The 20,389-nt window shown below is 35.3% G+C and overlaps 3 non-coding genes across 3 annotated transcripts; all 3 read left to right on the forward strand.

Moving 5' to 3' along the window:
• The first annotated feature begins 1,560 nt into the window (after window positions 1–1,560).
• On the forward strand, window positions 1,561–1,633 carry trnaf-gaa (transfer RNA phenylalanine (anticodon GAA)). The gene has a single exon. It is a non-coding gene; the product is annotated as a tRNA-Phe (tRNA).
• Window positions 1,634–2,537: 904 nt separating this feature from the next.
• Window positions 2,538–2,610, forward strand: trnaf-gaa (transfer RNA phenylalanine (anticodon GAA)). The gene has a single exon. It is a non-coding gene; the product is annotated as a tRNA-Phe (tRNA).
• A 15,115-nt stretch (window positions 2,611–17,725) lies between these two features.
• On the forward strand, window positions 17,726–17,798 carry trnaf-gaa (transfer RNA phenylalanine (anticodon GAA)). The gene has a single exon. It is a non-coding gene; the product is annotated as a tRNA-Phe (tRNA).
• The last annotated feature ends 2,591 nt before the right edge of the window (window positions 17,799–20,389 follow it).

Below are 20,389 nucleotides of genomic sequence, written 5' to 3' on the forward strand. Positions count from 1 at the left end.
GGGGTGAGATCAATGTACAGCTCTGTTCATACACTTCACATGATCATCGCTGCCGTACGTAGACACATGCGTTTGGAGTTTCCACCATCTTTATTTAAAGACCGTGGTCTTTCATGTCGAGCAACACTATTTCATTATTTTATGTTCAGATTTTGCAGCGTTTCTTTCTCTCAAATGTAAAACTTGGTCTTATGCAGATATGATTTCATCTCCTGTTCAAAACTGTCTGTCTGGAGCCCGACTCAAGCCCATTTCACTAAAAGTGTAGGGGAGGCTGGTGGATAAGGGAAAGGTTTTTTTTTTAAAAATGACCATGTGACTAAATATAATTCAGGAGGAAGACATGATTTCATGGAGAACCACATAGATAAATAGTTTTTGCCACATTTTATATTATTATTTGTATATTATTTATAATCATTCAGATTGTCAAATCATATCCTCCATATTTCGAAAACCAATCAGATCACAGCCTCCATTTCTTGAAATCCAATGAGATTACAGCCTCTATGTTGGATCTAAAAACACACTGCTTCTTTGTCTCCAGTCATTTCAACAGGTAAACTTAAACTTCTGTTCCTGTATGATTGAAACAAATACTAAATTGATAGTCGTTAGAGATTACGTGTCATTTAACAGGTGTGAGAAAATGTCCATAAAATGTATTAGTTAGCAACACAACTATAATTGCATTGATGTGGAGATCCTGAATATAAAAAGTGTCTCAATTTACCTCGGTCTCCACTACACATGTACACATGTGCTTAAGTTGGTTTATTGGAAAACAAACAAACAAAAATGCATCCATCCATGTTCAGTGTGGGTGCTGCTGATCACTTACCTGGCAGAGCTCCTCTCGTCCTCACCACCACAGATCAATATCTGTGTGGAAACTCTCCGTGGGCTGTGTGAAGCGTGGGCAGGACGCTCTCCAGACCTCTGCAGTGCACGAGGAAGAAGGTCGTTCATGTGGGATGAAGCCTGTAGGCCACAGTCATTCAGCAGCACTTACATCAAACTGCAGTGGCTGCCTTTGTTATGTGATTTCCGTATTTTAATACAACTTCTGGTTCAGGAGAAAAAAAAGGTTGGAGACCCCCCCCTGTCCTAACATGACTTTGCCACTAACTACATCCCTGGCAGCCAGACACAGACCTGTACTGACTTTTGTCTTTTGCTGTGGACGTCTCATATTGTGAAAATAATGTTGTGAAAAATATATTTATTATATAACTGGGTAGTATGGACATAATATTTAATTTCAGCCCATAATTCCTGTGTGTAAATGTTACAACATTGACCTAAAGTATAGTGTTTTGAATTGAAACTTGTAATTTTTCACAGCACATAATTGTCAACATGAAATATTAGTATAAAAACAGGTTTTTATACTAAAAACAGGATTTTATACTCTTATTAACCTATAGATTAAAAACGACTCTAAACGCTGTTGTGTACCAGAAGGTGAATTAAAATACAAATATTTTACCCACCCACATATGTGACTCACGGGCGACCTCTAACGGTTGTATACCATATTGGCTCATTCGCTACATCCAGGCCGAAATAGCTCAGTTGGGAGAGCGTTAGACTGAAGATCTAAAGGTCCCTGGTTCGATCCCGGGTTTCGGCAGTGGCAAATGTTTTTTTCATTTAACATGTTATTTATTATATTCTATGCACAAGAGTCCCGTTATATATATATACTGTGTATATATATATATATATATAAATAAGAGTGTAAACTGCTGTAGGACATATGATGTATGTAAGATGACGCAGTGACCGTGGGACACTGAGCAGATCGGTCTTTCTCTAAACAACCACACATTTATTGGAGTGAATCTATGCACGCAATAAAATATAGTGTTGTTAAATTGTATTTGCAAGAATTTCTTTATTCACTTGAAAATCAAAAATACCTAGGAAGTGACCTCAGCCTTTGCTTCATTTTATTTTGTTTTATTTTTTAATGTGGACATGATGTTTAAATGTGACTTTACTTTCTTTGTCTTTCTGTGTTGGTGCATGTTTTGCTATTTTCACATTAGACCTTTTGTCTGTTTGAATGGAACACATCAGCTTCTTCTTTAAGTTCTTTTTTTCTCGTCTTAATTTGTCTACAAACAATAACCTTAGTGTGTTCTATACCTGAGGCTATAGCACCCTCTAGTGGACAAAAAAAAGGTGAGGACCCGCAACCCAATTTTTTTTCAAACATGATTCAAATATTTTTACGATATGCTGTTCAAAATTGAACTACATCTTTATTAACAACAAAAATTGTTCACCTTATGCATCCAAAAGTACCCTCTTGTGGAGGGAAGAAAAAGCACAGACAAAGAGGCAAACTGACCGTGTTTAAAAATAATAATTAATTAACGTGATTTAACCGTTTAAATATAAGTTTTTCAAAATTGAATTGACGTCTTGAATAGAGATTCGAGTTTCTGGAAATGTGGACATATAAACAACTCTTAATATATCACATATATATGTATATGATGTTAAGGGTATATCATAACATCAATTGGGACGCCGAAATAGCTCAGTTGGGAGAGCGTCAGACTGAAGATCTGAAGGTCCCTGGTTCAATCCCGGGTTTCGGCAGATTTTTGAAAAATTAAATACTTTGCACAAACAAAACGGTTTATAAACTTGTGATGATGCATTTACATTCAATTCTAAATCTAAACATGTACTTCTACTTTAAATCTGATTGGTACTTCATTCATCTACAGGAGAATTAAATTTGGTAATTTGACAAAAACGTCATAGTTTAGTATGTGGTCCAAAATGTGACAAAAACGTCATAGTTTAGTATGTCGTCCAAAATCAGACAAAAATGTCATAGTTTAGTATGTCGTCCAAAATTTGACAAAAATGTCATAGTTTAAGTATGTGGTCCAAAATCAGACAAAAACGTCATAGTTTAGTATGTGGTCCAAAATTTGACAAAAACGTCATAGTTTAGTATGTGGTCCAAAATGTGACAAAAACGTCATAGTTTAGTATGTGGTCCAAAATGTGATAAAAATGTCATAGTTTAGTATGTGGTCCAAAATGTGACAAAAACGTCATAGTTTAGTATGTCGTCCAAAATGTCATAGTTTAGTATGTCGTCCAAAATCAGACAAAAATGTCATAGTTTAGTATGTCGTCCAAAATCAGACAAAAATGTCATAGTTTAGTATGTGGTCCAAAATGTGACAAAAACGTCACAGTTTAGTATGTGGTCCAAAATGTGACAAAAACGTCATAGTTTAGTATGTGGTCCAAAATGTGAGAAAAACGTCACAGTTTAGTATGTTATTCAAAAGTTGACAAAAACGTCATAGTTTAGTATGTCGACCAAAATTAGACAAAAATGTCATAGTTTAGTATGTGGTCCAAAATTTGACAAAAATGTCATAGTTTAGTATGTGGTCCAAAATGTGACAAAAACGTCATAGTTTAGTATTTGGTCCAAAACGTGACAAAAATGTCATAGTTTAGTATGTCGTCCAAAATGTGACAAAAACGTCACAGTTTAGTATGTGGTCCAAAATGTGACAAAAATGTCATAGTTTAGTATGTTGTCCAAAATGTGACAAAAACGTCACAGTTTAGTATGTGGTCCAAAATGTGACAAAAACGTCATAGTTTAGTATGTGGTCCAAAATGTGAGAAAAACGTCATAGTTTAGTATGTCGACCAAAATTAGACAAAAATGTCATAGTTTAGTATGTGGTCCAAAATGTGACAAAAATGTCATAGTTTAGTATGTCATCCAAAATGTGACAAAAACGTCATAGTTTAGTATGTGGTCCAAAATGTGACAAAAATGTCATAGTTTAGTATGTCGTCCAAAATGTGACAAAAATGTCATAGTTTAGTATGTGGTCCAAAATGTGACAAAAACGTCACAGTTTAGTATGTGGTCCAAAATGTGACAAAAACGTCATAGTTTAGTATGTGGTCCAAAATTTGACAAAAACGTCACAGTTTAGTATGTTATTCAAAAGTTGACAAAAACGTCATAGTTTAGTATGTCGACCAAAATTAGACAAAAAAGTCATAGTTTAGTATGTGGTCCAAAATTTGACAAAAATGTCATAATTAGTGCCTGCAGCTGCAAGGCATTCTAGTGAGAACCCTAGGGTTCTCACTAGAATGCCTTGCGCAGCAAGGCATCTCTTGTAATCGTGCGCGTTTATTAGTGCCTGCAGCTGCAAGGCATTCTAGTGAGAACCCTAGGGTTCTCACTAGAATGCCTTGCGCTGCAAGGCATCTCTTGTAATCGTGCGCGTTTATTCTGCTTTTTATTCTCGCGCCCTCCCGTTATTTCGGCACGCTACTCCTCCTGCATCTTTGAGAAACCCCCAACACAAGTTATATCAAAATGTGCGCCTTGACCGGGAATGGTGTGCTATGACTTTTCTAAGATTTTCATATAACCATTGGGATAATATTTACAAAAAACTGAACAAAAATTAACATTGAAGTGGATGGGAGACCGAAAAAAACCAAGCCCGCTTTGGAGCATCACAGTGTCGTCATACTTTAACGTAGAAACGTGGTTGGAAGTTTAAACGGGTCACAAGACTTGGGACTTTTCTGACCTAAGTCGACATTTTGATACATGTTACGGTTTTTGAACTATCGCAGTTTAAGTTTTGTACTTTTTTTCAAAGCTTTCTGATTTTATAATGGGTGTGTGTGTGGTCGTTAGGTGTGAGCTAGAGTGACACACTCTAGCAAGATCCAGCAAAATAATCAGAAAAACTTCTAAACAAACTCTTCTCCTGCCCACAATTTCCAACCTACAGAGACAATTTTTACATCAAAATGTTGCCATGGTTGTCGTCTAACCCTGTGTGTGTTTGTCATGTTCATATGACTTGTAGTTTTTCTTAAAATCACCTCAAAGCACAGAGAACTCTGGTCACAGTCTCAATTCACTCCCATGTTAAAATGTCTGCTTTGGAGTTGTGGAAAATCAAGATGAGGGTGATTTTAAAACTGTGATTTCTCTGTCAATTCACGCCCGTTTGTCACAAATTTTGAGATGGGAGCTGCTGAAAGCCTCCTGGCGCTCACAAACCAAAAATTTTATCTCTATCATCAACCGTTCTTGAGATATGACAACTTTAAAACATGCTGTTTTCTCTGTGAGAATGGGAAACAGAGGGGATTGTGAATCTCTCTCTCCCTCTCTCCTGTCACTCCAGCAGTTTGCCCCGCCCCCTCCTCTGCCGGCCCTGATTACACACACCTGCTGACAATTAAGCCATGTGGACTATAAAAACTCCCTGTTCCCCTGTTTCAGTGCCAGTGTGTTTTCGTCCATACCTGATCACCATAGCGCCTCGTCACAGCCCCAGAATCCTCAAGTTTTTGATCCTCTTGGTGAGCGATGCTTTATTTTGTAAGTTTTCTTATCATAGCCTGTTAGCTGATACCTTAGTTAAGATTTATAGCTTTTGTTTTCCTCCTTGGGAGAGATTTTTTGTTTGTTAATTTTCACAGCCTTTTAGGAACTCCAATCACTAGGCTTGTGACTTACCTTTTATTAGTTAGATCCAATCATTTAGATTGCGTTTTGTTTTTTATCTCATTCTTAGTTGGTTAAGGATCGCAAATCATTAGGATTGTGCTTTTGAGTTAGCTTTTGTTTTGAAGTGTTTAGAGCCATGTTTTCCTCCGTTTGGAGAGTTTTCTGTTTAAGTTTTACATGATAACCTTAGTCCGAGTATGTTTCCTCTTCGGAGTGATTTTTTTGTTCCGCGTTTATAGTTCCACAACATTTCTCTTGTAGAGCGTTGCGCTCGCAATTTGTTATAGGTTTTCATAGCCACGCTTTTGTTTTTCCTCAGTAAAGAGGACCTGCCTTGAGAATTGTTTACGAGTGCCAATAAAGACCATTAAAAGGCCTCTGCGTCTGAGTCCTCTCTGATCCGTCTTGTTATCTCCTCTAAAACTTGGTGTTTTTAAAGGGTGAGTCCACCAAAATACCACTCTGTCTAAATGCTTTTAAAGGTTCAATCCACATTTTTAGATTTTATAACGCAGGTGTTCGGAAGGGGGAGGGGGCATCAGGGAGTGGGAGGGGTTTATGAGTTATTCTCTTTCAAAGGGTGATTCCGCCAAAATACCACTCAATCCTTTACCAGCACAAGTCCTGCACGCGAAGACACATGCCGCAAGAACTGCAGGCACACTCGAAATTTCGGCACGGAATTGCGGAAATCTAGTTCTGCTTTTTATTCTCGCGCCCTCCCGTTATTTCGGCACGCTACTCCTCCTGCATCTTTGAGAAACCCCCAACACAAGTTATATCAAAATGTGCGCCTTGACCGGGAATGGTGTGCTATGACTTTTCTAAGATTTTCATATAACCATTGGGATAATATTTACAAAAAACTGAACAAAAATTAACATTGAAGTGGATGGGAGACCGAAAAAAACCAAGCCCGCTTTGGAGCATCACAGTGTCGTCATACTTTAACGTAGAAACGTGGTTGGAAGTTTAAACGGGTCACAAGACTTGGGACTTTTCTGACCTAAGTCGACATTTTGATACATGTTACGGTTTTTGAACTATCGCAGTTTAAGTTTTGTACTTTTTTTCAAAGCTTTCTGATTTTATAATGGGTGTGTGTGTGGTCGTTAGGTGTGAGCTAGAGTGACACACTCTAGCAAGATCCAGCAAAATAATCAGAAAAACTTCTAAACAAACTCTTCTCCTGCCCACAATTTCCAACCTACAGAGACAATTTTTACATCAAAATGTTGCCATGGTTGTCGTCTAACCCTGTGTGTGTTTGTCATGTTCATATGACTTGTAGTTTTTCTTAAAATCACCTCAAAGCACAGAGAACTCTGGTCACAGTCTCAATTCACTCCCATGTTAAAATGTCTGCTTTGGAGTTGTGGAAAATCAAGATGAGGGTGATTTTAAAACTGTGATTTCTCTGTCAATTCACGCCCGTTTGTCACAAATTTTGAGATGGGAGCTGCTGAAAGCCTCCTGGCGCTCACAAACCAAAAATTTTATCTCTATCATCAACCGTTCTTGAGATATGACAACTTTAAAACATGCTGTTTTCTCTGTGAGAATGGGAAACAGAGGGGATTGTGAATCTCTCTCTCTCCCTCTCTCCTGTCACTCCAGCAGTTTGCCCCGCCCCCTCCTCTGCCAGCCCTGATTACACACACCTGCTGACAATTAAGCCATGTGGACTATAAAAACTCCCTGTTCCCCTGTTTCAGTGCCAGTGTGTTTTCGTCCATGCCTGATCACCATAGCGCCTCGTCACAGCCCCAGAATCCTCAAGTTTTTGATCCTCTTGGTGAGCGATGCTTTATTTTGTAAGTTTTCTTATCATAGCCTGTTAGCTGATACCTTAGTTAAGATTTATAGCTTTTGTTTTCCTCCTTGGGAGAGATTTTTTGTTTGTTAATTTTCACAGCCTTTTAGGAACTCCAATCACTAGGCTTGTGACTTACCTTTTATTAGTTAGATCCAATCATTTAGATTGCGTTTTGTTTTTTATCTCATTCTTAGTTGGTTAAGGATCGCCAATCATTAGGATTGTGCTTTTGAGTTAGCTTTTGTTTTGAAGTGTTTAGAGCCGTGTTTTCCTCCGTTTGGAGAGTTTTCTGTTTAAGTTTTACATGATAACCTTAGTCCGAGTATGTTTCCTCTTCGGAGTGATTTTTTTGTTCCGCGTTTATAGTTCCACAACGTTTCTCTTGTAGAGCGTTGCGCTCGCAATTTGTTATAGGTTTTCATAGCCACGCTTTTGTTTTTCCTCAGTAAAGAGGACCTGCCTTGAGAATTGTTTACGAGTGCCAATAAAGACAATTAAAAGGCCTCTGCGTCTGAGTCCTCTCTGATCCGTCTTGTTATCTCCTCTAAAACTTGGTGTTTTTAAAGGGTGAGTCCACCAAAATACCACTCTGTCTAAATGCTTTTAAAGGTTCAATCCACATTTTTAGATTTTATAACGCAGGTGTTCGGAAGGGGGAGGGGGCATCAGGGAGTGGGAGGGGTTTATGAGTTATTCTCTTTCAAAGGGTGATTCCACCAAAATACCACTCAATCCTTTACCAGCACAAGTCCTGCACGCGAAGACACATGCCGCAAGAACTGCAGGCACACTCGAAATTTCGGCACGGAATTGCGGAAATCTAGTTTAGTATGTGGTCCAAAATGTGACAAAAATGTCATAGTTTAGTATGTCGACCAAAATCAGACAAAAACGTCATAGTTTAGTATGTTATTCAAAAGTTGACAAAAACGTCATAGTTTAGTATGTCGACCAAAATTAGACAAAAATGTCATAGTTTAGTATGTCGTCCAAAATCAGACAAAAATGTCATAGTTTAGTATGTCGTCCAAAATGTGACAAAAATGTCATAGTTTAGTATGTCGTCCAAAATGTGACAAAAATGTCATAGTTTAGTATGTCGTCCAAAATTTGACAAAAACGTCATAGTTTAGTATGTGGTCCAAAATCAGACAAAAAGGTCATAGTTTAGTATGTTATTCAAAAGTTGACAAAAACGTCATAGTTTAGTATGTCGACCAAAATTAGACAAAAATGTCATAGTTTAGTATGTCGTCCAAAATCAGACAAAAATGTCATAGTTTAGTATGTCGTCCAAAATGTGACAAAAATGTCATAGTTTAATATTTCGTCCAAAATTTGACCAAAATGTCATAGTATAGCATGTCGTCCAAAATTTGACAAAAATGTCATGTTTAGCATGTTGTCCAAAATTTGACAAAAATGTCAGTTTTTTGGACGAGATACTAAACTATGACATTTTTGTCTGATTTTGGACGAGATACTAAACTATGACATTTTTGTCAAATTTTGGACGTCATGGTAAACTATGTTTTTGTCAAATTTTGGGCGTCAGGGTAAACTATGCCGTTTTTGTCAAATTTAGAACGACATACTAAACTATGACGTTTTTCTCACATTTTGGACGACATACTAAACTATGACGTTTTTCTCACATTTTGGACGACATACTAAACTATGACATTTTTGTCAAATTTTGGACGACATACTAAACTATGACATTTTTGTCTGATTTTGGACGACATACTAAACTATGACATTTTTGTCTGAATTTGGACGACATACTAAACTATGACATTTTTGTCAAATTTTGGACCACATACTAAACTATGACGTTTTTGTCACATTTTAGTCGACATACTAAACTATGACATTTTTGTCACATTTTGGACGACATACTAAACTATGACGTTTTTGTCACATTTTGGACCACATACTAAACTATGACGTTTTTGTCAAATTTAGAACGACATACTAAACTATGACGTTTTTGTCAAATTTTGGACGACATACTAAACTATGACATTTTTGTCAAATTTTGGACGACATACTAAACTATGACATTTTTGTCTGATTTTGGACGACATACTAAACTATGACATTTTTGTCAAATTTTGGACCACATACTAAACTATGACTTTTTTGTCTGATTTTGGACGACATACTAAACTATGACGTTTTTGTCAAATTTTGGACGACGTACTAAACTATGACGTTTTTGTCTGATTTTGGATGAAATATTAAACTATGACATTTTTGTCAATTTTAGATGACATACTAAACTATGACATTTTTGTCACATTTTGGACGACATACTAAACTATGACGTTTTTCTCACATTTTGGACGACATACTAAACTATGACATTTTTGTCTGATTTTGGACGACATACTAAACTATGACATTTTTGTCACATTTTGGACCACATACTAAACTATGACGTTTTTGTCAACTTTTGAATAACATACTAAACTATGACGTTTTTGTCACATTTTGGACGACATACTAAACTATGACATTTTTGTCTGATTTTGGACGACATACTAAACTATGACATTTTTGTCTAATTTTGGTCGACATACTAAACTATGACGTTTTTGTCAACTTTTGAATAACATACTAAACTATGACGTTTTTGTCTGATTTTGGACGACATACTAAACTATGACATTTTTGTCACATTTTGGACCACATACTAAACTATGACGTTTTTGTCTGATTTTGGACCACATACTAAACTATGACATTTTTGTCACATTTTGGACCACATACTAAACTATGACGTTTTTGTCAAATTTTGGACGACATACTAAACTATGACATTTTTGTCAATTTTAGATGACATACTAAACTATGACATTTTTGTCACATTTTGGACGACATACTAAACTATGACGTTTTTCTCACATTTTGGACGACATACTAAACTATGACATTTTTGTCACATTTTGGACCACATACTAAACTATGACGTTTTTGTCTGATTTTGGACCACATACTAAACTATGACATTTTTGTCACATTTTGGACCACATACTAAACTATGACGTTTTTGTGACTTTTTAGACGACATACTAAACTATGACATTTTTGTCACATTTTGGACGACATACTAAACTATGACGTTTTTGTCACATTTTGGACGACATACTAAACTATGACATTTTTGTCTGATTTTGGACGACATACTAAACTATGACATTTTGGTGACTTTTTGGAAGACATACTAAACTATGACATTTTTGTCACATTTTGGACCACATACTAAACTATGACGTTTTTGTGACATTTTGGACGACATACTAAACTATGACATTTTTGTGACATTTTGGACGACATACTAAACTATGACGTTTTTGTCAAATTTTGAACGACATACTAAACTATGACATTTTGGTGACTTTTTGGAAGACATACTAAACTATGACATTTTTGTCACATTTTGGACCACATACTAAACTATGACATTTTTGTCACATTTTGGACCACATACTAAACTATGACGTTTTTGTGACTTTTTAGACGACATACTAAACTATGACATTTTTGTCACATTTTGGACGACATACTAAACTATGACGTTTTTGTCACATTTTGGACCACATACTAAACTATGACGTTTTTGTCAAATTTAGAACGACATACTAAACTATGACGTTTTTCTCACATTTTGGACGACATACTAAACTATGACATTTTTGTCAAATTTTGGACGACATACTAAACTATGACGTTTTTGTCTGATTTTGGACGACATACTAAACTATGACGTTTTTATCAAATTTTGAACGACATACTAAACTATGACATTTTTGTCACATTTTGGACCACATACTAAACTATGACGTTTTTGTGACTTTTTAGACGACATACTAAACTATGACATTTTTGTCACATTTTGGACCACATACTAAACTATGACGTTTTTGTCAAATTTTGGACGACATACTAAACTATGACGTTTTTATCAAATTTTGAACGACATACTAAACTATGACATTTTTGTCACATTTTGGACCACATACTAAACTATGACGTTTTTGTGACTTTTTAGACGACATACTAAACTATGACATTTTTGTCACATTTTGGACGACATACTAAACTATGACGTTTTTGTCAAATTTTGGACGACATACTAAACTATGACGTTTTTGTCAAATTTAGAACGACATACTAAACTATGACGTTTTTCTCACATTTTGGACGACATACTAAACTATGACATTTTTGTCAAATTTTGGACGACATACTAAACTATGAAATTTTTGTCAAATTTTAGACGACATACTAAACTATGACATTTTTGTCACATTTTGGACCACATACTAAACTATGACGTTTTTGTCTGATTTTGGACCACATACTAAACTATGACATTTTTGTCACATTTTGGACCACATACTAAACTATGACGTTTTTGTGACTTTTTAGACGACATACTAAACTATGACATTTTTGTCACATTTTGGACGACATACTAAACTATGACGTTTTTGTCAAATTTTGGACGACATACTAAACTATGACGTTTTTGTCAAATTTAGAACGACATACTAAACTATGACGTTTTTCTCACATTTTGGACGACATACTAAACTATGACATTTTTGTCAAATTTTGGACGACATACTAAACTATGACATTTTTGTCTGATTTTGGACGACATACTAAACTATGACATTTTTGTCTGAATTTGGACGACATACTAAACTATGACATTTTTGTCAAATTTTGGACCACATACTAAACTATGACGTTTTTTTCACATTTTAGACGACATACTAAACTATGACATTTTTGTCACATTTTGGACGACATACTAAACTATGACGTTTTTGTCACATTTTGGACCACATACTAAACTATGACGTTTTTGTCAAATTTAGAACGACATACTAAACTATGACGTTTTTCTCACATTTTGGACGACATACTAAACTATGACATTTTTGTCAAATTTTGGACGACATACTAAACTATGACATTTTTGTCTGATTTTGGACGACATACTAAACTATGACATTTTTGTCAAATTTTGGACCACATACTAAACTATGACTTTTTTGTCTGATTTTGGACCACATACTAAACTATGACGTTTTTGTCAAATTTTGGACGACGTACTAAACTATGACGTTTTTGTCTGATTTTGGATGAAATATTAAACTATGACATTTTTGTCAATTTTAGATGACATACTAAACTATGACATTTTTGTCACATTTTGGACGACATACTAAACTATGACGTTTTTCTCACATTTTGGACGACATACTAAACTATGACAGTTTTGTCTGATTTTGGACGACATACTAAACTATGACATTTTTGTCACATTTTGGACCACATACTAAACTATGACGTTTTTGTCTGATTTTGGACCACATACTAAACTATGACATTTTTGTCACATTTTGGACCACATACTAAACTATGACGTTTTTGTCAAATTTTGGACGACATACTAAACTATGACATTTTTGTCACATTTTGGACGACATACTAAACTATGACGTTTTTGTCAAATTTTGAACGACATACTAAACTATGACGTTTTTGTCTGATTTTGGACCACATACTAAACTATGACATTTTTGTCACATTTTGGACCACATACTAAACTATGACATTTTTGTCAAATTTTAGACGACATACTAAACTATGACATTTTTGTCACATTTTGGACCACATACTAAACTATGACGTTTTTGTCTGATTTTGGACCACATACTAAACTATGACATTTTTGTCACATTTTGGACCACATACTAAACTATGACGTTTTTGTGACTTTTTAGACGACATACTAAACTATGACATTTTTGTGACATTTTGGACGACATACTAAACTATGACGTTTTTGTCAAATTTTAGATGACATACTAAACTATGACGTTTTTATCAAATTTTGAACGACATACTTAACTATGACATTTTTGTCACATTTTGGACCACATACTAAACTATGACGTTTTTGTGACTTTTTAGACGACATACTAAACTATGACATTTTTGTCACATTTTGGACGACATACTAAACTATGACGTTTTTGTCAAATTTTGGACGACATACTAAACTATGACGTTTTTGTCAAATTTAGAACGACATACTAAACTATGACGTTTTTCTCACATTTTGGACGACATACTAAACTATGACATTTTTGTCAAATTTTGGACGACATACTAAACTATGACATTTTTGTCTGATTTTGGACGACATACTAAACTATGACATTTTTGTCTGAATTTGGACGACATTCTAAACTATGACATTTTTGTCAAATTTTGGACCACATACTAAACTATGACGTTTTTGTCACATTTTAGTCGACATACTAAACTATGACATTTTTGTCACATTTTGGACGACATACTAAACTATGACGTTTTTGTCACATTTTGGACCACATACTAAACTATGACGTTTTTGTCAAATTTAGAACGACATACTAAACTATGACGTTTTTCTCACATTTTGGACGACATACTAAACTATGACATTTTTGTCAAATTTTGGACGACATACTAAACTATGACATTTTTGTCTGATTTTGGACGACATACTAAACTATGACATTTTTGTCAAATTTTGGACCACATACTAAACTATGACTTTTTTGTCTGATTTTGGACCACATACTAAACTATGACGTTTTTGTCAAATTTTGGACGACGTACTAAACTATGACGTTTTTGTCTGATTTTGGATGAAATATTAAACTATGACATTTTTGTCAATTTTAGATGACATACTAAACTATGACATTTTTGTCACATTTTGGACGACATACTAAACTATGACGTTTTTCTCACATTTTGGACGACATACTAAACTATGACAGTTTTGTCTGATTTTGGACGACATACTAAACTATGACATTTTTGTCACATTTTGGACCACATACTAAACTATGACGTTTTTGTCAACTTTTGAATAACATACTAAACTATGACGTTTTTGTCACATTTTGGACGACATACTAAACTATGACATTTTTGTCTGATTTTGGACGACATACTAAACTATGACATTTTTGTCTAATTTTGGTCGACATACTAAACTATGACGTTTTTGTCAACTTTTGAATAACATACTAAACTATGACGTTTTTGTCTGATTTTGGACGACATACTAAACTATGACATTTTTGTCACATTTTGGACCACATACTAAACTATGACGTTTTTGTCTGATTTTGGACCACATACTAAACTATGACATTTTTGTCACATTTTGGACCACATACTAAACTATGACGCTTTTGTCAAATTTTGGACGACATACTAAACTATGACATTTTTGTCACATTTTGGACGACATACTAAACTATGACGTTTTTGTCAAATTTTGAACGACATACTAAACTATGACGTTTTTGTCTGATTTTGGACCACATACTAAACTATGACATTTTTGTCACATTTTGGACCACATACTAAACTATGACGTTTTTGTCTGATTTTGGACCACATACTAAACTATGACATTTTTGTCACATTTTGGACCACATACTAAACTATGACGTTTTTGTGACTTTTTAGACGACATACTAAACTATGACATTTTTGTCACATTTTGGACCACATACTAAACTATGACGTTTTTGTCACATTTTGGACGACATACTAAACTATGACATTTTTGTCTGATTTTGGACGACATACTAAACTATGACGTTTTTGTCACATTTTGGACGACATACTAAACTATGACATTTTTGTCACATTTTGGACCACATACTAAACTATGACGTTTTTGTCAAATTTTGGACGACATACTAAACTATGACATTTTTGTCACATTTTGGACCACATACTAAACTATGACGTTTTTGTCACATTTTGGACGACATACTAAATTGTGACGTTTTTGTCACATTTTGGACGACATACTAAACTATGACATTTTTCTCACATTTTGGACGACATACTAAACTATGACGTTTTTGTCTGATTTTGGATGAAATATTAAACTATGACATTTTTGTCAATTTTAGATGACATACTAAACTATGACATTTTTGTCACATTTTGGACGACATACTAAACTATGACGTTTTTGTAACATTTTGGACGACATACTAAACTATGACGTTTATCTCACATTTTGGACGACATACTAAACTATGACATTTTTGTCTGATTTTGGACGACATACTGAACTATGACATTTTTGTCTAATTTTGGTCGACATACTAAACTATGACGTTTTTGTCAACTTTTGAAAAACATACTAAACTATGACGTTTTTGTCTGATTTTGGACGACATACTAAACTATGACGTTTTTGTCACATTTTGGACGACATACTAAACTATGACATTTTTGTCTGATTTTGGACGACATACTAAACTATGACATTTTGGTGACTTTTTGGAAGACATACTAAACTATGACATTTTTGTCACATTTTGGACCACATACTAAACTATGACGTTTTTGTGACATTTTGGACGACATACTAAACTATGACATTTTTGTCACATTTTGGACGACATACTAAACTATGACGTTTTTGTCAAATTTTGAACGACATACTAAACTATGACATTTTGGTGACTTTTTGGAAGACATACTAAACCATGACATTTTTGTCACATTTTGGACCACATACTAAACTATGACATTTTTGTCACATTTTGGACGACATACTAAACTATGACATTTTTGTCAAATTTTAGACTACATACTAAACTATGACATTTTTGTCACATTTTGGACCACATACTAAACTATGACGTTTTTGTGACTTTTTAGACGACATACTAAACTATGACATTTTTGTCACATTTTGGACGACATACTAAACTATGACGTTTTTCTCACATTTTGGTCGACATACTAAACTATGACATTTTTGTAAAATTTTGGACGACATACTAAACTATGACGTTTTTGTCACATTTTGGACGACATACTAAACTATGACATTTTTGTCACATTTTGGACGACATACTAAACTATGACATTTTTGTCTAATTTTGGTCGACATACTAAACTATGACATTTTTGTCTAATTTTGGTCGACATACTAAACTATGACGTTTTTGTCACATTTTGGACCACATACTAAACTATGACGTTTTTGTCTGATTTTGGACGACATACTAAACTATGACATTTTTGTCTGATTTTGGACGACATACTAAACTATGACATTTTTGTCACATTTTGGACCACATACTAAACTATGACGTTTTTGTCTGATTTTGGACGACATACTATACTATGACGTTTTTCTCACATTTTGGACGACATACTAAACTATGACGTTTTTGTCACATTTTGGACGACATACTAAACTATGACATTTTTGTCACATTTTGGACCACATACTAAACTATGACGTTTTTCTCACATTTTGGACGACATACTAAACTATGACGTTTTTGTCAAATTTTGGACGACATACTAAACTATGACGTTTTTGTCTCATTTTGGACGACATACTAAACTATGACATTTTTGTCAAATTTTGGACGATATACTAAACTATGACGTTTTGGTCAAATTTTTGTACGACATACTAAACTATGACGTTTTGGTGACTTTTTGTACGACATTCTAAACTATGACATGAAGTATTAATCAGATTTTAAGGAAAAAAACATGTTTACATTGTGAACTGAATGTATTGCATGAATCAAAAGTCTTTTAAAATATATTTTTCCTTTTTATGTGAATCATACGAGTAATGATTATGAGTAATCAATTTTTATGTTTCTTTATTTGCATATTTTTTTCCCTGTTTTTCTGTCTAATGTTTTTTTCCTGTTTTTCGGAGTAATTTGTTTTCTATTTTTCGTGCAATTTTTTTTCATCTCCTGTTTTTCGTAGTAATTTTTTCCTGAATTCTCGAGATCTCTCACGAGAACCTTCAACCTGCAAGTGACTCCCATATTTTCAGCAGTCTCCTGATCATCTCTTCTCTTCCACATAGCCAGCCTGAATGCATTTCAAATGCATCATCTTGTATCTGTGCTTTATTTATTTATTTCTGTATTTATTTATACATTTATTTCTGTATTTATTTATACATTTATTTCTGTATTTATTTATACATAAGTCAAGACTATCTCTCAGTGTCTTAAACCCAAATCAAAGTAAAACTTGATTAAACTAAACAAGCTGTCCATGTTGTTATAAATCGAACGTTTATTGTTTCAAATGCACGAGCACAAAAAATAGAAAAAAATATCTCAGTGAAACAGAAATAATTACTCTGAAAAACAAACCAACATTTGTTTTTTTAAATGAATGCAATGTGCTTCTGTAGAATCATGCCAGAACTAATGTGTTAATTTTTTAGTGACTCAAGAGCGACCTCTAATGGAGTTGAATCATACTGTATACACTAGACTTTTTGTGCCGAAATAGCTCAGTTGGGAGAGCGTCAGACTGAAGATCTGAAGGTCCCTGGTTCAATCCCGGGTTTCGGCAGGAAGATTGACTTTTAAAACAACAGAATTTACAGTTGGACTTGACATAATTAATCATTAAAAACATTACAACATTTATAACGTAATACCGTCATGCAACTGATAGATGTATACAACTTGTGTGATGTCTCCAAACTCAATTTAATATCTTGTTTATAAGGCTGCAACTAATGATTCTTTTTCAATCACATATTATTTATTAATCAGCCAGTGACTCAAATGACCCATTTTCGTTGTCAGAAACTTGACAAATGATTCTGAGTCACTTAACTTTCATCTAAAGGTTTCAGCTTCTTCATTGATACGAACACGTATCAATGAACTGTACAAAAGACAACGTTACCTGTGATGACATCGGCGGTAGAAAACACAACAAAGAATTGCAATGTTCTGTTTTGGCCCGTGTTCAGCTTTAGTTCCAGCATTTGAACGAAAGATGGCGCCATTGGCGATCATAAAGAGCTGGTTGACGTGATAGTGGGGGTTGCTGTATAGTGTGTGGTTAGCATTCTGTTCACTGTGACTCTGTCACTCATTAACAAATGGAGGCCTAGATTAAAAAAATGAAATGACAAACCTACTGTGAGCATCCTGTGAGCATCCTGTCATAGCCTCAGAGCCTGAGTGGAAAACATGCATCACCATAGGCTGAGTTTGATTATCGTGTCTTTTAGAACAGCCCATGTAGGTGACATCCAGCAGTACACCTGAATATTGATGTACGGGTGCACGTTGCTCCTTGAACAACAAAAAGAAATCGATTCAACACCACAGCATCAGATTGCACAAATCAAAATTGAAGGCCTTTGCAAGTGCAGCCACCGACGAGTGCATTCGTTCTCGTCCACGCTTTGACGTGGACATTTTCTGCACTTCATCACGAGCCACTACTGGCTGAATTAGATAAATCCCAAAATCATGAGAGAGACTTTAAATATGTCATTGTTTTCCATGTTCGACCTTTTGACACAAATATTTGTCATTGAGAGAAAACATTGTCATTACTGGTGATATTTCTCTCTCTCTCTTTTTTATAATAGGCTTCTGCAGTGATGCAGTACTGTTCCCTTATTAGTCATACAATGTCCTGATGCCAGATTCCCTTCCCACTTTTCCTCCCTAATCTTACCTCCACACTGTGACTGTCTCTCTCTCCCCTCTCTCACTCTCTCTCTCTCCCTCTCTCTGTCTCACCCCCAAGGTGACTTCTCTTCCTTCACAGACACTGCAGCTGTTCTTCGCTTTGTTCTGGGAGGCCTGAGAGTGGATTGGAGACGAGAGAGGGAGAGGGAGGGAGAGGGAGAGAGAGGGAGAGAGGGAGAGAGGGAGAGGGAGAGCAAGATAGAGATGCAGACTGGCAGAGTGAAAAAAGAAGAAAAACCAAGGGAGGGAAAACAGTGATGTAAAAAAGGGGAGGAGACTGATGAGCTTATCGAGGATTCTTCTGTGTAGCGTTCACTGCGCAAATCAGTAAGACATGAAAGACAAACGCCACGCCACATGTATTCAGTGTGATCAGCTCAAAAAGAAAAAGAAGAAGATGCATGAACATGAAGAGAGAACGAGCAGCCTGCACACACACTTACCTGACGAGCAAGTTCCCTCTACATGATGGTGATTAGCACAGTTGTCACATCAAAGTGACACATCGTCAGCACTAAGTACTTCAAGTATCTGGGACGGAGTTTCTAAATTTAGGGATCAGAGGAAACGGGAACAGACGGACAAAAGAGAAACACATTTAGACTGTCATGAGTGGATGCGAGGATGAGGGATTTTTTCATCTTAAGTCCAAAAATGTTCCCTCTTAATATTTTTATGTAGCTTCGAATGTCTCGGAAGTGACAAAAGTGGCATATGTGTGATCAAGGGAGACAAGTGTTGCATCCATCTATTCATCTTCTACCGCTTTATCCTCCACTTGAGGGTTGCTGGTGCCAATCCCAGCTGACATAGGGTCACATAGAGAGACAAACCATTCACTCTCACACCCACGGTCAATTTAGAGTTTCCAATTTGCCCTAATCCCAAAATCTGCATGTTTTTGGACTGTGGGAGGAAACTGGAGAACCTGGATTAACCCTTATTACTCATGCGGTACACAGATCTGTGCCGCAGGTGCACCCTTGGTCATTCGCCGTGGGAATAATACACAACTCCTTATATGGACATCCTGAGGGTGCGTGTTTATAGGTCACATATTCAGGCTTTAAAAAAATGTGTTTTTTTATGTGTTGTTGAATCAAAGTTATGATTGATTTGATATCACATTTTTAGTTGTGATATAAAGTAGCAATAATTGTGCAGAAGTCATTAAATTTGAGCGTTTTTCTTTTGTTTTTGTTCCTAAAAACGAGTGAACTTTGAACTGTGACGTATTTCCAAATTTCACAAATTTCAATCAGATTTTTTAACATTTTGAGAACTTTTTGCTCAGGTGTGTTTATATAGTTGCTGAAAATGAAAGGAAGGATATATAAGGAAGTCTATATTGCACATTCAACTCAGGGTGGTGAACCCGGGTCTTCTTACTGCAGAGGCAAGAGCACACAAGTGTTTCAAATTTCTAATGACATAGCAGGTAAAGTGCAT

Source organism: Solea solea, chromosome 6, assembly GCF_958295425.1.
Source record: "Solea solea chromosome 6, fSolSol10.1, whole genome shotgun sequence".
Taxonomy (NCBI): Eukaryota; Metazoa; Chordata; class Actinopteri; order Pleuronectiformes; family Soleidae; genus Solea; species Solea solea.